This window comes from Calonectris borealis, chromosome 4, assembly GCF_964195595.1.
Source record: "Calonectris borealis chromosome 4, bCalBor7.hap1.2, whole genome shotgun sequence".
NCBI lineage: Eukaryota > Metazoa > Chordata > Aves > Procellariiformes > Procellariidae > Calonectris > Calonectris borealis.
The window spans coordinates 74,638,743-74,655,951 of NC_134315.1; positions in this window are offsets into that span (position 1 = coordinate 74,638,743).

The following is a 17,209-nucleotide window of genomic DNA, read 5'->3' on the forward strand; positions in this document are numbered from 1 at the left end:
TTGATCTCTTCTGCCCTAAGTTATATGAACTCCAAGAAAAAGAACACAGGTTTGCTCCTGAGTTCAGTAACACCAAGCTGTCACTCCTTATCTTTTACTTTTCTTGGAATTCAATATCTAAGTTGGTATAAAAAGTTACAATATTTGTCTGTTTATGTTTACTGCAAGAGACTATAAACAATAAAATTATATAAGCAAGAATAAGCAGGTTGCTAGCCAGGTATTCTGTGAGAAACTGCTGTAAATTAGGAAGAAAGTCGTGTTCCATAAATGACTAACTGCAGAGAACAGCAATGCCACTCCTCATGGCAGCAAGCAGAAATGCATGGTGGTAACAAGAGAGGAAAGGACTACCGGGGTTCTCAGGCAAAAGGAATGAAAGGTCAGACCTGGCTGCTCCTCTGCATTCCCCTGCCCGCCCCTGCCTTCCCCGTCCTCCCTGCAGACCCGCTCAGGCATATTTCTGCGGTACAAAATACTTAGGTGGGTGGGGATGAAGGCAATTTTTGCCCATGATTGCTTTAGACACTGGGTGAATTTTAACCCCAAGGAAAGAAAGCATTTTGTGTTTCAGCCTATGAGGCTTTCAAAGTGTAACGTTTCTAATATCTCTTTTTGCCTTTCAATATGCTACCTGAATTGCATCTCCAGCGTGATATAACTTTGATAGTTTTTCTGCTTTTCTCATTCCCCTATCGTATTCAATTCTCTCTGAGAGTTTTTCTATCATCCAAAATACTAATTTCCTGATGTTTTGTTTCCATGGCCAATGTAAGCTCTGTAAGACCTCAAATTAGGTTATTTTCTTGAAAAAGTAAAATAAAGACTTAGGTTCCTCCAAATAAAGTTGAAGTTCATCCAAACAGGAGTGTTCATGACACAGACGCGTCAAAGTGAGTCTGGTTCACGGGAATTGAATGAGTAGACCCAAATCAGGAGGTACTCTTGTGATCCTGCTTACACAGAAGAAAATCATAGTCTCATTTTAACTCACTACAATAAATACCTAGTTCCATCAGATAATGCATATTAACTGCAGATTGAGTCTTTTTACATACAGCATGCAAGAAATCGGTCTGAGGAAGCTATAATCTGAACAGCAAGACAGAGAGACAGATGGACAGACCTGTTTTACAAAGGTGAGGACTTGAGGTGCAAATGCTTTGCACAAGTTCACAAAAACTGTTCCTGAGCCAGATCTTGCCCTTCCCTGACGTTGTCCCGTGTCTTATGCATAAAATCACCACTCTTTTCTTATGCCAACTCCAGGCATTTTTCTAACACAGTTAAATTTAATCTCTGCTCCACGCTGCAGTGTTTTGGAAAACTGCAGTTGTGGATGGGCCCAAGGATATGTGAAAAGTGCGTACCCTGGGTACGTTTGGAAAGAGCAACTTTTATTTATACATACCAGCAAGTGCTTGTAAACTTCCCCTGCAGAGTTATTTTGGTCTGCGAGCACAAATTTGTCAGCTGCTGAGAGATATTTCTGTGAGCTGAGAGGAGGATGCTTTTCTGGGCCGGAGCGACAGAGGCGCAGACCAGTGGGCTTCCCACTTCGGGGGCTCCTGGGGACAGGCGACCTCCCGCCATCGCCGGGGCTCCTCTCTCAGGTCTGCGCTTTGGGCTGCTGATCAGCAAACGCCAGCAGCGCAGCCCTGAGAGAAGCACGGCAGGTCAAAGGTCGGAATTTTATTTTCTGTTTTAGTTTTGTTTTCACAGAGGGATGAAGCCATTAGAAGATCAGCGGAGCTGATTTTTGAGTTTTTATACTACGCTCACCTCCCCAGACAGAGTGCCTATGCCTTTTCAGGGGCCTAGAGACACTTAGCGAATGCTTTTAGGATTGCCTTCTGCTTTTCTTCTATGCCACGTGCTCTTATTGCGCTCTTTTAACTTTCAAACATTATTTAAAATACTATTAGCTTGGATGTCTTCTTAGGTCTCCATTAGTAATATCTGTTTCATATTTCAGGTTTTTTTCTTAAAAGGTAATGGTGTTTCACCCTATGGTGAACTTGTGTGTCTCCTGGCAAACAAGGAGAGATCTAAGTAAATCAGCCAGACGAATCTTGGGTATTCTTTGTTTCATCTAATGGTGCTATTGGTTTACTGATTTTTTTTTTTTTTTTTGAGAAAGGAGGAGCTGGCTCTGCTATCATAATTTGCAATATTGATTCAGAAATGAGGAGCCCTGTTAATCTTTAAGTTCCATACTATCATTTTTCCTGTTAGTCTATATAGAAGGAACTTAATATTAATTTTCACAACTTTCATTATGTTGTATAGAAATGATGAGAAAGATTTTAACTTAGGACGTACAATGATGTCCACTTAAACTTACTACCTCTTGTAGATCACTATTTGTGAAAGTTTCTCTTTGAGACTGTATTTTTCAACGTTTTCTCTTGCGTGACAACTATTTCTCGGTTAAGTACGTGGAAAAACACGTAAGCTGCTTTTGAGGAAGGGGTAGGAGAGAAATGCGCATTGTTCTTCATTAACGAATGGCTGTGCCTTGCTATGGGCAAAAGACAGACCTTTTCTGCATTCCAGGTTAAAAGTGTGGGCAGGAGAAGGTCACTCCGTTCCTCTTTTAAACTCAGGAGTTACAGCTTTCTGTACACAGGGATGAGTGAACTCCGGGGATCTAATAAGAACCCATTTTGTGCAGACAAGTAGTAGTAGATGGATGAAGATGAAGAATGAGCAGAAGCATAATTCACCAGCCTACCTGATGGCATAATGACATTGATGCTTCTTGGCTCATATATCACCCCAGGTGCAGATATCTGTCACTTCATTTCTGTCCAGCACAATGAAGAGTGGGATGAGGGATATTATGACTTTTTAAGTCACTATCTCTCAGCCAGGTTGCTTCGGGGGCAATGCAATTACATGCTTTTCCGCCTATGGGCTTGATAGCAAACTGACACTCCCGCCCTCAGCTAGAAGAGCGATCAGTTAAGGATGACAGCGTTGCATAAACAGTTAAGTTAGTCCTGTATCTTGTCTGTCCTGCGGTGCTGTACCAGCTTCACCTCTGCTGGAGTGGAGCCTGTAAGCCCCTGTGGCTAACGCTACCTTTCTCAAATTGCTGTCATGCAGACGTCAAATACCTAGTACCTCCTACAAGGCGTAAATCTAGATTTTTCCCCCTGTCTAGATCTACTCTGTTCTTTCCGAATGCAGCAGGTGAAAATCTTGTCTAGATACTGAACATGAAGCTGTTGACAAGTAAGAAGAGCAGTCTGAATTTTAGATAGTCTTGGAAGATATTAAATATTCCCTAGGGGTCTGACCTTGTGTTCCTTATCCCATAAATCTTTTTTTTTTCCTCCTAATGGACCCGTGTGGAACTATGCCCAGGGACGATGCACATGACTAAGAGCTGCAGGACCAAGACTGTATTTTTTGTGACACAATGTTATGTTGCCAGTAGGCCACATCAACACATATAAGAAATGGAAAATCCTGATGTATATTGAGCATTGCATTTTCATAGTAAATCAACAAATCTAAATAAAGTCAGATCTCAATTACCCGCACAAGATGCACTCTTGTTGATGTTATTCAGAACATGCATTTTATTGCCATGCAAACATCTGAAAGGAATTCAGTTTTTAACAACTTTAGGCTTTGGTATGGCATAATGGCTTAGTTTTGTAACAACAAGCTGAAATATTGACTGTCACAGAATTGACTGTCAAACTGAACTTTGTGGGTTTTGTTTGTTTACAAATTAAAACTGTCTTGATCTTCAGCTCTGCCTACAATAACTGTGTTCTGAGAAATACATAGTTTGAAAACTGTCTGTGTACTGCAACATGAAAAAGACTGCTCCTATATACTGTGATTAAATGTAGGACTAAAAAGCCAGAAGTGCAAGCCACATGGGACAGGGACAGGGCTTATCCTCAATATAAGGCATTTCTTCCACCTTTGGTGTCTGGACATGAAAAGAAAGTGGCACTGAAGTATAATTTAAAAATAATCTAAATGTGTCACTACAGACAACAGTGTTGTTTGAATATGTGATTAATTTTGTTGCAAATCTCTAATATTAATGAAATAAATCCTTTAAAATGTCTCAAGAATGCAGTTGCATGGGCAGCTCGTGGAAACAAGGTACAAGTGCTATTCTTCCATTGCAACTCCTGGAACATCAGTTGTGAGGTAATATATGAGTCTCAAAAAGTAAATACAAAGCTGGTGTTGCATCATGTAGTTGAGCTTTTATTTATTGAAAGAATTAGAAAGCAAGTGATAAAAATCCTCATACGTATGTGAAAGGCCACTGATACAAATGGAAGTTTCACTTATTTTGAGGAACAATCACTGAATAAAATTTCATTCTTTCTCCCTGAAATAAGACTTAATTTGGTTTGCATGACATATCATTTATATATAATTATATTTCATTCAAATATAGGTCCAGCTTGACTGATAGCCCCTTATCAATAAGGGCTATAAGAACACTCTTTAAAATCTCAGTCTAAAAATTCAATAAGGTATGACTTTTAAGTCCATTGCTTTAGGAGGATATTTAAAAAACAGACATGAGAAACAGATGTGATTTTTGACTGGTGCTTTAACTGAATATTTTACACCCTTGTGCATCTCTTCTCTATAACATTAGAAATAAATATATGTCTTTCACAGTCTCTGACTGCACTGGTGTATCAAACAGCAGCATCCAGATGGGGGTAGTGCCAATGGAGGAGGGTGACTTCTGTTGTTTACTTCAGGTTTAGCCTGGGACCAACATATTTTTTCTTCTATAACACTGTCTGTTTTGATCTGTCATTACTAGGGATTACTAGGAAGAACATAAATGTGCTCCAGCAAGCTGATAGCTCCCCGGCTCATGGTATTAATTAACGGACAGTTCTCTAGCACTGTACCATAATTTTCCAAAGCCGGTTTCTTGAGCAGATATAATATACTGAAAAAAGATGCAGAAACATATGGTAATCTTATCAAATGCCTACGCTTATGGTTACAGGAGAAAAGGCAGCTTTAGAGGAGAGGATACTAAAAGGCAATGGTTTATTGCACATCATCAGCTTGAGCCATCTCAATTTTTCCACAGTAGGAAATCTGATCTAGAGCATATGGTGAGTTCACATGCAAAAGCATGATAGACTTAAAATGGCAGTTCTTAATTAGCACCTTATTAGTGTTCAGGTGCTAGCCATGTTTAGCAACAGCATGAAATATATGGCCTAGATTTTTGCAGTCAGAATGGAATTACACCTGTTTAAACACATTTTGCTACCTAAATTGGGATTGATTTTACTAATGACAGTAGAGGATAACATAGAGCTTTTACAATGCTAAATTATGCTATACTTTTGAAATCCTTGAACTATCTTTTGGACTACTGGAAACTAAAACAAAAATCTATGTCAATGAACTACAAATATTCTGCAGGCTGCACTTGCTTTTTCCACACATAGTTTTTAAATAAAATATCTAAACTTGCCAGAAGTTTGACAAAGATAATTGCAGCACTGTTGCTAAGTGTTCTCTGTAAGCAATCTGTATTCAGTTTACAGACAATTACAATTAGAGAGTAAAACGGGAAAATGACTTCGAGTTAGATGCTTGAAATAATTTTTTTCTAACGTTGATTTTATCAAAACAAAGATTATGTTACTTATGATTTAGGCCTGTCATATGTACATCACAGATTAAGAATTATAGGATGAGTAGGGATGGAGGAAAAGCTATTACCTTACAACAGAGGCCCTGAAACACCAGAAAAGTAGTACTGCTGATGACAAAAAAGCCTTGGTTTGCCTGAACAGTTTACGTGCTAGGCATCTCTAGATTGCTCATCTAAACCTTTTCACAAGGTACACTCTCGCTTTCCATTTGACATTAGAAAAAAAAAAAAATCACTGTTAACAAAATTGTTATAAACAAAAGCAGCAGGAGATCAGTCTGTCCAGTGGCAGATAACAAGTACCTAAGATTTACTATGTAGTAACCACATTGGAAGACTAGTTCCCTCAGAAAACAGAAAATTATATTCTTGCTGAGTGAAAGTGTTACACACAAACTTCCAAGACACTGTTTTGGGGAGTTGATTGCTATACTTGCCTGTCCATTTAAACCTAAAACCCTAACGCATTTAGCAGTCTTTTGCTTAGCAAGAATGTCTTTAATTAGGTAGGGTAGGGTAGGGTAGGGTAGGGTAGGGTAGGGTAGGGTAGGGTAGGGTAGGGTGGGGTGAGGTCAGGTCGTTAGTTGCAAACCTTGTAGATGACTCTTTAGGAAGTAAAGGATGATTTTAAACACCTGAACTTTCTGAAAGCCAAGCCCACCTAATTATTATAGGCCTTTTCTGCTGTGTCCTGGTTGATCTGCATGAGATACAGAAGCTGATGGGAAGAGGCAGAAACAAGAATGCACAAGTAAAGGCCATCAGAAATTGTAAGTTCTTCTTTGACTGACTGAATAATATAAGATGGTTTCTACTGATTTGCATGTGGTAAAATACATTGATAGAGGGAACAAAAAAAACAAACAAAAAAAAGGCATGCTTTTTGTTAGTAGTAATGTGAGGTAGGATGTTTTCAGTTTGCCCAGAGCTAGTCCCTAACTGAATTTTCAGAAACATGTAACATGAGGTAAGGTACATGTTCAAATCAATACTAATAGTCTTTCTAACTTGTTTAATGCCTGGAACAGAGTAAAAGCAAAGCTGGAAAAAAAAAAAAACAAACCTGTGATAAATGATGTATCTGGCTATTGTTTTTTCTTTCTGTGATCAAATTCATGTGAACAAATGCTACTTCTTTTTTTCTGGGGAGGAATATTCACTGATATTGGCAATTTTTGTTTAATTCTGTGGGTGGCTATAAATAGTCATGTTCAGATTTGAAACTTCTGGGGGTTTTCTGTCTTTTTTTTGTGACAATACCAGTCACGTAATATCACTTAAGTTCCTTAAATGAATAAATTTAGGGAATATGAGCACTTCTAGTGCAAGCTGTTGCCCAAAATGGCAGCCTGAGCAAGCAAAGAGAGTGTTATAGAGATGAACTGATTAAAAAAAAAAAAAGGAAGAAAAAAAAAGAGGTGTTATTACATTTAGAGGCTTGAATGTTCACCAAAAATGAACACAGAGGTTGCATGTTTTTTCATTAATTTCACTAGAAAGTAGTGTGCCTAAGCAAATTAGTTAAAGCTGTTTAGAGATCTAAATATGACTGCAGGAGGATAATTTTAGTGTCTAATCTCACACAGTCATGCCAAGCTAATTTTATTCTCCCTTTTCCCTTTTTAGCTCAATGCATTTATATAAAACCAAGATAACTTTCTTTCTTTATAAATAGATATATATGTAGCGAGAATTATATATATATATTGTATATTTATATATATAGAAATACTTATAGATATAAACCATCAGCTGTAGTACTAAAATACAGTAAAATATCTAAAATATACATATTGATTGGCGAGGGGGAGGGAACAAAAGTAAATGTCAGTTTGAACTGTGGATTTCTTTCTTTTGGCTGTTGTGTATTTGGTATCACCTCTAACTTTCTATCAGTCTGTTTTAACATATTTAAGGAGTAAACCAAAAGAAATCAGTTATGTGTTCTGACTCGGATTGTCATACGATATGGATTGATATGTTCTCCATTTGAGTAACTTATGTATTATTACTTGTGTTATGATGGAAGCTAAAGGGTGTTTTGTTTTGATTTAAATTTCAAGGCCCAGTTATGGTAAACACTGCCTCTATGTGATATGGGAGAAGTGAGGATAATCTATTCCCTATGAGTAGGAAAGAAAGGAATTGCAATGCTTTTTAATGGACATTGTCAATTTTCAGACCTTGGCAATTATCAGCAGTGTGGTCTGAAAAGGAGAAGAAGATATAGAGGATAGGATTTTTAAAAAATTGTTTTTCTTATAATTTTTTTCAGCTGACAATAACTAACCTTCTATTTACTCTTTTCTGTGGAACACTTATCTGAGTTTTTGTAATTTTTTGTGTTCTCCCACCCTTCCAAAATAAGAATCATTGCTTCTGGTGATGATTACTAGAACACAATAACACAAGAACCATAAAAACAAAATGTCTAAGAAGGTAGTCATTAAATGATCATTACTTTCTTGCTAAAAAGGGGGATAGTGACTTTGAATGCAAGCTGCAGGATATGAGCATGCCATACCAAAAGAGGTGGTACAAAGGAAGCGACTGCCAACAGAAAACTTCACTGCACAGCATAGATTGTGCATTTTGATATTTTTTCCAATGAACTTACAGACAAAGGTTTTATTATTTAGTCATCTCTGTCAAAAACCATTGCTCCTGTAAGAAGGCAAATGTTTCATTAGCCTGATGGGTGCACTCGTAAGAAAAAGATGGTATTGCAGCTTTTCTTCTAATAGTGATATCCTGTTATTTACTTAATGCTGTTTTATATAGAAAAAAGCTTTTTCTTTCTCTCTGTGCTATCAAGAGTTGTATTTCTCAGAAAGTGAGTATAGAACCTTATGTATATTTAGCCACAAAAACTGGCTGCTATATAGCATTTAATCAGTGTAGCAGCAAAACTGTATGTGAGGCTGTAAGTGAACTTGCAATATCTACAGACACAGCAAAACAAGTTAAGGGCAAAACAAGGTCTGATCAAGTACAACTTCACCCTCTGCTCTTGATTTCTCTTTCTACTGTTGAATGAAGTCAAATGCAGATTTTTATTTGAAAGTTTTCCTAACTGTTTTTACGTTTAAGTTGTAACAGTTAACATAATCATATCTTTGCACAATCAAGAGCTTTATTGTTTATATATACACCCCACCTGCAGTAGGTGCATGTGCATGTAAACAGGTGAGTGTGGGCTCACCAGCCTGTACGACCGCATAAAACAAGGACTGAGACCACAGCCATCACCTCTCTGCAATACAGTGCATAAACAGGGTACTATCCGCTCATCTCTCCCTGCAGTTTGTGATCATTTCTCCCATTTTCCATGAGCTGTGTTTCGTGGTCTGGCTCCGCATGAGTGGCGAGGGGGTGGCCGTGGGGGTGGGAGGGTGCCCGTACGGGTGCAAGGACAAGACTTGCTCTTCTAGAGGCGGTGCCATGTGTTTGCTTAAAATCATCTTGGGACTGCAGCTTTAAAACCACAGGAGAGGCCTTTCATTCTTTCTTTGGTGAGAGGTCTGGATTGCATAAACCCAGCCATAATGGCTTTTTATAATATTGAGTGACAGTATTAAGAATTTGGTTTCTAAAGTTTAAGTAGATGTTGTTTGTGATGGAGAAAATTCGGTCACAGCATGCAGATGCTGTCATTATGACTGTTCCTGGTTTAGGTCCTTGAAGAGTTTGAAGAGGAGGTTAAACTTCATTAAATGTAAAGAATTAGATGAGAAATACGTGAGGAACCTGCTGAATTACTTTGCTACCTGCAAAGCTATATTTTCATCTAAAGCAACTCTTTGTGTTAGGTGTACGTATGTGCTAGCAGTAGACTCGCTAAGGTAAAAGGACGCTGGTTGCTCCTGGAACCAGCAGGCAGCAGAGGGAAGAGAGTAACAGCCTTCAGCACAACATGAGGAAAATAGGAAAACAATCAGGCTGTAGTGATGGGTGATTTCAATTTCCCAGTATGAACTGGGAAAACTGAAAAGCATGGCACAATGAAAAATAAAATTATAGAAGAAATAAAGAGTTATTGACCTGTGGTGTCAGATTCCTAATAGGACTTGTCCTCTCCAATCTCAGCAAAAATGTGCAGTTAGTAGATTAGAAACAGCAGAGCTACTTGGTTCAAGTGACCCCATGATTAAATTCAATATAACTTGGAACACTAAGCCAAATATATCAAAGCCACAATATGAATTCTCAAAGGTCTACTTTAAAGGTATATGGAAAAAACCTGTGAAAAATGGGTAAAGAAACAATAATGGAAGATATTTCTGGTGAAGAATAAAGGTTTTTCTGACATTGCTGAGATGCTGTTTTTGGGGGAAAGGAAGATAATGATGTGATTGTGGGAAATTAATCCCTACAGTTTGACTGTTGTACTTTCTTTAAACTCTTAATTTAATAAATGTGTTCCATTTCTGAATTTCTGCTAAAATTATTGTGAGAGCGCCATAGCTATAGCCATACCTGGGAGAGTGGGGACAGCAATCATTGTCTGTTCATACCCATTTGATAACTGTAAGAGGGTTGCTTGGGAGGTGGGTATTCCTCCATTAAGTGATTTAACCTCAGTCCTTGACTACAGCAAGGGACAGCCTTTGTAAAGGCTTCTGTTTTACTGTTCTGGCATTGCAGAAAAAAGATAAACATCAAGGAATCAAGTTGGAGAGGAACTGGGGCTTCTAGAGATGCACTGGATGTGGAGTGGTTATGCAGCTGTGGTATTAATGCATTTGCGCTATGTCTGCTAAAATGAAATAGTTATCAGTGTAGACACCTGAACCATCCCTGGTTAGGTTTTAAACTTGGTAGTGTATATGTTATGTGAAGCTGTCTTAAAACTAGACATGTGGTTGTACTTGTTCATATAATTTGAATTTTCTTGGTTTTCTTTGCCCCTGTAATTCAAACTCATAATTGGACCAAATATTCCAACAACGATTTAAAATAAAAGGAGACTCTAGTGTGAATTTTATGACAAGAATAGATGCAGTGGCAAACTGTATCGTTGTGGAAGATACTACAGGGTACTGTGATCTGAGGAGCTATGTACAGGAGCACAGCACTGCAGTTTTACGGTGCCTGAACTGCAATTGTGTGCCCTTTGCTGGACTGGCCGTATTTGTTTGTGGTTGCTCAAGCTTCAGCCTGCTCCTCCAGACACACTCGTGATAATTCATTTAATCTTGAGACAGTGGTTTTTTGCGTGATATACAATGTAATAAACCTGCACCATCTCTTTTAGTTTTTACATTTATATGATCATTTGGGTAAATAGGAGATACCGTGGAGATTTATGAATAATTAAAAAACCCACTAACCAAGCAGTCAGTGTATTTTTAGCACTTACAGTCTTTTTAAATTTACCTTTTATGCATGATTAAGAACTTCTTATTCTCAAAAAATGTCTCTGGGGCACCAGTGCTCTGAGTGTTAATGTAAGGAAAAATAGTTTCATTTAAAATGTTTATTCTGCTGTTTCAATACTGCTTTGAATTGAAGAGTCACCAACTTGGGAGGAAAAAAGACAAAACTTTGTAGTTTAGATGATCAATCAAACAATTTAAAAAAAGCAAGTTATGATAGCACCAAGGATTATCCACAAACCCAGTTCATCAACTAGTATAAACTGGTGTACTTGTTATTGATTTCTCTAGAATAACTATTTGTACTAGGTAAACATCTGACCCACATTGAAGAGCTACAAGTAGAGGAATGGCTGAAATAATTATCATCTAATATGTAGTAATGAAGAAAATGCATCTTAACCCCCCCGAAAGAGTATGCAATTTATTAGTTTTCTGTATTTTGTGAATTATCACTCATGTCTTCATATAACTAAAGGAAAGGAAAGAAATTGTTGCTAATTAACTCGTATTTGCAGGGAGATGCAAGAAATAGAGAATTTTAAGTAGTAAAAATCAGCATCATTTTGATCTGACAAATGAAATAATAAATTTAGAATGAAAATGCTAAATAACTATAAAATAACTTTAATTACACAATATAAAAAGTATTCCAAAAGGAATCTAAATGCTGCAGTGGTCTTGTCATTATTAGTGAAAAACCTGAAGATTAACAATATGTCAAATTTCATGCAGTATAAAGCCCGTGGAAAGACATGTATCCTTGCCCCCACCACCCTGATTCAACAAGGAAAAACTAATCTGAGCTCTAGTGGAAAACTAGTTGGGGAAAAAAAAATGCTCAGAATGCTTAAAATTCAGATAAAAACTTCTCAACCTCTTCCCACTTTAACATACTGTTATGCCATGTAGAAAAGACAAAACTAGTCATAACTTATTGTAAGTGGGAAGAACTGCAGAATGACTATGTGCAAAAAAAAGTTACTAATCCTAATATTTGCAAAGCCAATATTTTTGTAATTGACATCTAATGTCTGTAATTTAAACAAAATCAGCATTTTCCCATCAGCATTTTTTAACTGTAAAATAGCACACCAATTATCACAAGACTGGTAAATGCTTTGAAGCATTCAGATTCTGCTGTGAGACTCCCATTTATGACCAAGATAAAATAAGTTTCACAGATTGCAAAATTCCCTGTTGCTGAATACCTCCTTATAGCTTGTCCCACATTTCAATGAATACGGGCTGTGGGTTTCTTTGGTTTTTTTTTTTTTAATATTTTTTTTCCAGATGACAGTCTCTCATCTTATTTCGTTTTTCTTTTTTTTTCTTTAATCCACATGACGTAGTACCTAACAGCTTCCATTTGCCTGGGACAAGCTGTGCTAGCTGCCAAAAAAAAGAGAGCTTGACTTTTACAGTATTAAAAGTCAAAGCCAATAAAATGGAAAGAGAAGGAGGAGTTAAACAGGTGTTTAGGAATTAGGTGGGAGGAGGAGGTGTCTTTGTACACTAGAGCATAATGAAAAATGCTGACAATGTACAATATTATGAAATGATGACAAAATAAAATGTTCATCTCATTTCTAAACGAGTTGTAGTGTTCTACATAGTAGAAATGAGGCTATACTTGTGCATCAATCTGCTTGAACATCTGAACTACCAATTAGTAGCCAGGGATCTGGGTCATGCCTCTTCTTTTCCCATCGCTTTTTCTATGTCTAGCAAAGAGAGTGTCTTGTGGCCAGTGGTAACATAGTGGGGAGGGAAACTTAAGCACTGTTTCATCACTTGCCGCATGTTGATCTGTCTGCATCATTTCAGACGCCACCGTTTTGCACTACTCTGAGTGGTTACCTTTACAGTATCGCCTAAAACCCCATTCATATCTTTCAAATTTAGGGGGTGAACCCTGACAATGGCTAAAGACAAATATGCCTAGTGTAAAGCGTTATCTTTATAACTTTCATGGGTTCCCCCCATCTATATTTGTTACTTGAATTATCAGTTCTTTGTCCTGGATCGTCTGTAAGCCCTTCAGAGAAGGAAGGGTTGCCTTCTGATAAGGGCTCTATTCAGACCAGACCTTCTCTCTTCTTTTTAAGGTTTTGGTATGTTCTTGTTTCTCATCAGACATTTCAAAATTATTCAAAAAATGATTTGAAAAATAAAAGGAATAGAAAGAGCACTTTACTAGCAAAACTTAGAGTATTTGCTGTAGACTAGTTGAGTATAAGGGTATGAACTGGGATCTCCAGTATCCTTTCTGGGAAGGCTACTGCCCAGTGTGGATTGGTTCTCATTGTCACTGACCAGAAATGCTATCCTGCACTTGAGAAGAGTTGTGGATCAAAAACATTGGAAGACTGCTTTGTGTTAAATTGCTTTGAAAACCCTGGTATGAAAAATAAGTCTTTGGGAGCTAGTTCTGCTCATTTCACTGAAATTATAGGTTATGGCAGAATAATTCTAATGCATGTCTGAAATTTACAGCTTTTTTTTAATGTCAATATAAATATCTGGATTTAAAAAGAAGAATCTGCCTCAGATACTGTTTTTGGGATCCTGACGAGTGTTCATAAGGACGTACATGACAGAGCATTTGTTCTGTAGCTCACAGGCATAACGGGCTGAGAGGTTCTCCACTTGTTCAATTTGCAGATTAACATCTAGATCAGCTAAAGGACGACATTTTCTGAGTGTTACATCTGCAGTTCACACTAAACATATGTAATGCCATATGGCCACCTAAGGGTTATGGACTTTTTTTTATTAGGAAAACTACCAGAGCTAATATTATGTATGAAGTAGTATATACTGTGCACTCTTATGCCACCAAAATAGAAAAGAAACAAAGCAAAATTTTAAAAATAAGTTGAAAAAAATCAACAAAAAACCCCTCTTATTACTGTTTGTGTATAGAGGTGTGCAATGGCTATAATGAATCCTGTGGATTAGACCTGTAAAACGTATAGCTGTATTCTGTATATATTGGCAACTACAAAACAAAATACTCATGTTTTTACCTTGCATAGCAAATTAAAGTGCTGTTTTTCAGGTATTTGTTCTTAATAGCTCTTTGGGCAGAGTGGGAAAGATGATGGGCGGTAACGCGCTGTCAGAGGACAAGCGGGCTCTCTGCAGAGTGTAATCCTGACAAGCATTGTCTGGGTCTCTCTTAATCTCATAGCGTCTCATGTTATCCGTTACTATTTTTGTACTGCAGATATTTAGTACCCATTCGTTTTATATATAACTCGTGAATAAGCTTTTAAGTATACAATGATGAAATATCAGAGAATACTAATTTTCATAACAAATTCCATCTTAGGGAGAAACGTCCACAGAATTATGCATTATATGGTATAGGCTTCGTACTGCTGGCCAATGTTAGCCTTGCAAGATCGTATCATCACCTGTATTAAGAACAGGACAGAACAATTTGAATCATAAAATGTAGTCCTCAGATACACCTATACAATGAATATTTAAGGCCTAAATTCATCCCGAAGGAATTAAGCACCCAGATACATTTGGATAGCCCTCAGATTTGCACGTATGCCTTTTATTAGCAATTCTGCATGCCCAGGCAATGTACTGATATCTTCTGCTAGCAAATGGGCAAAGCTGGCAGCAGTTGTCCCATCTTTAATGAGCTTCTCGTTTTACATCTGTTGTGTCCAGCTGCAGTCCTGTTTTTCAAGAAATCGATTTCTCTTTTCCACTTCCTCCTCCCCAATCCTGCCCCCTCCCCGTTATACTACAGTCTCTCCTGAAGAATCCTCATGCCCTCAGCTATAACCATGGACATCCTAGATATCCCTCAAGTCAGGGAAAGGGCTTGGTGATGCTGTTATCTCACCAGCCCCATCACCCTTAGCCAGAGCAGTCCCAAATACATACATAACTCTTTCTGCCAGCATGTTAGAAAGCACCACGAGGTAGCACCAGTAACCGGACGTTTTATGAACAATGAGTTTATATTTCAGTACCTTTTCAAGCCATCATGTATTCTGACATCGTTGGGCACCTTTTTTGGTAGACATTGGCCACAGTACCCTCCTCCCCGCCCCCAGCCGCTACAATATGGGATGTGACTCAGGTGGGTGCTGCAGTCTCAGGCACCGCTGCAGGGCTTGATCCAATATACATCCTCCATACAGGTGTCTGCTCTGACCCTGAAGCTGGTACCAGACCAAAACAGCCTCCCAAAGTTCCCCAGCAAAGGACTTCAAATTCCCCTGTTTTCCTGCTTCAAATCTGCCTCTTTTTCAGAAAGTGCCACAGAATACATCAGCCACCCCTGCCCCCAGACCCGCAGAGCTCGACTCACCCCTTGTAATGCCAGGCCCTCTGCTCTGAAATACCTTATTTTTCTGTAGTGGTTTTTTTGTGTTTGTTTGTTTTAAATTTAAACAGAAATCCGTGTAAGTTGTCTCTTAATAATAAATTTGGTTACCCATGGGCAGGTAGGAGGACACTTAAGTTGCCTGAGTATAGGTGCCTACAGGTACTAAATCTGTATGGAGGTAGAGTGCCTCTCTCTTTCATAAACACCTAAAGTCAGCTCTCTGCCAATGTTAGAATGGTAAATCTAACCATAAATTCAATATAATTCACTATGCACACCTACTCCAAAACACTGATCAAGATACTATAACAAGCTTGAGACCTTTAATTTGGAAGAAAAGAGCCAAGAGCTATGTAGCAAAAAACCAAAATAATTTCCAGAATCTTAGAGTCTTGAAAATATTTTCTGAGATGGGGCTGAAAACTGCTGGTTTGTTGGGGTTTTTTGAATCTCGGAGTTATTTAGCAAAGGTTTTCCTGTGCCTATAATGCTTCAGGGCAATGAACAGCATTCAAAGATCTTTACATCTACAGTGCTAGACACAGGTTGTAATTAAAAAATAATTGTAGTTGTTAGTTTATGCCTAACTACAGGTAGCTTCTCATTAAATCAGTGCTTCACCATTTATCTGGTTTACTGGTTTCCAATTTCTGCGATTTTGCATAGTGACTAAAAAGTAATGCATTCTTTGTTTCTGAAAATCTTCAGTTATCTCAGCAAGAAACATATGTTCAGCCAATGAAACTTATACATATTCAAATTAGGACCAAACTAAGTCCTAAAACTCACTTATTAAAAACTAAAACAGATAAATATGAAAACATAGCAACTTTATTCAACATGTTTGAATGTCTGTGTTGCCTTGATTAATCATTCCCAAATGTTTTCTTCAAGCAAGGATTGGTTGTTTTGAAAAACCTGAGATTGACTCGGGTTTGTTTGGGTTTTGTGTGTGTGTGTGTGTGTGTGTGTGTTTGTTTTTTGAAGAAAGTGATCTTGATTAGAACCGAGATAAAAATCACAATTTACATCTAGTGGGAAACTCCAGTATTCCAACATTTGTCTTTCCCAAATTTGATTGAACTTGAAATACTGAAATTTCAGACAATTTTGTTAACAAAAGGACAGGAAAAAGTATCAAGGAGGAAATAGTGAAACATACTTCTGAGTGATTTCAATATTAAATTGCACTTGCTATGGCACTGATTTGCCCCACTGAGTTGTAGTTCAAAAATCTCATTCTCCTTCCTTGGCTCCCTGAACTGACTGCGTCTCCCGAGGCGCAACCTGTGCGGACTAGTGTAGAGAATTTCTCTAAAGGGAAACTCTGATCGACAAGGTCATGGGGGACGGAATGCAATAAAAGAGGAAAGGAGTTTTCTTCAGGACATGGGTGGGAGAACAACTTGCAGTGATTTGCTGTTTAATGAAATAACAGTGAAGGAATCAAACATTCCAACATCAAGCAGTAGAATTTGCTGGAAAAATACCCCAAGTCTTTTCTGCAAGTGAATACAACTTAAAAACAAAGGCAGAGTATTGGAAGGCACTAGATCAATCAGCTAGTGGAAACTGTGCTGACTATATTAAGATTTTTAGCTGTGCACGCAGAAAGGAATTGAATCCCAGAGGCTATGCCTGCGTCGCACCTAGGACTTCTGGTTTGCCGTGGGCTCCCCTCCCACCATCAAGAGAGGTGGCAGTGGAGACCGTGTGCCCTGACACAGGGCTGTGGGGTGGCCACAACATCCAGATTAGGAGCAGGTGTATCAGGAGCGTGGAGCAGAATGATGACATTGCAGTGGTTTGTCT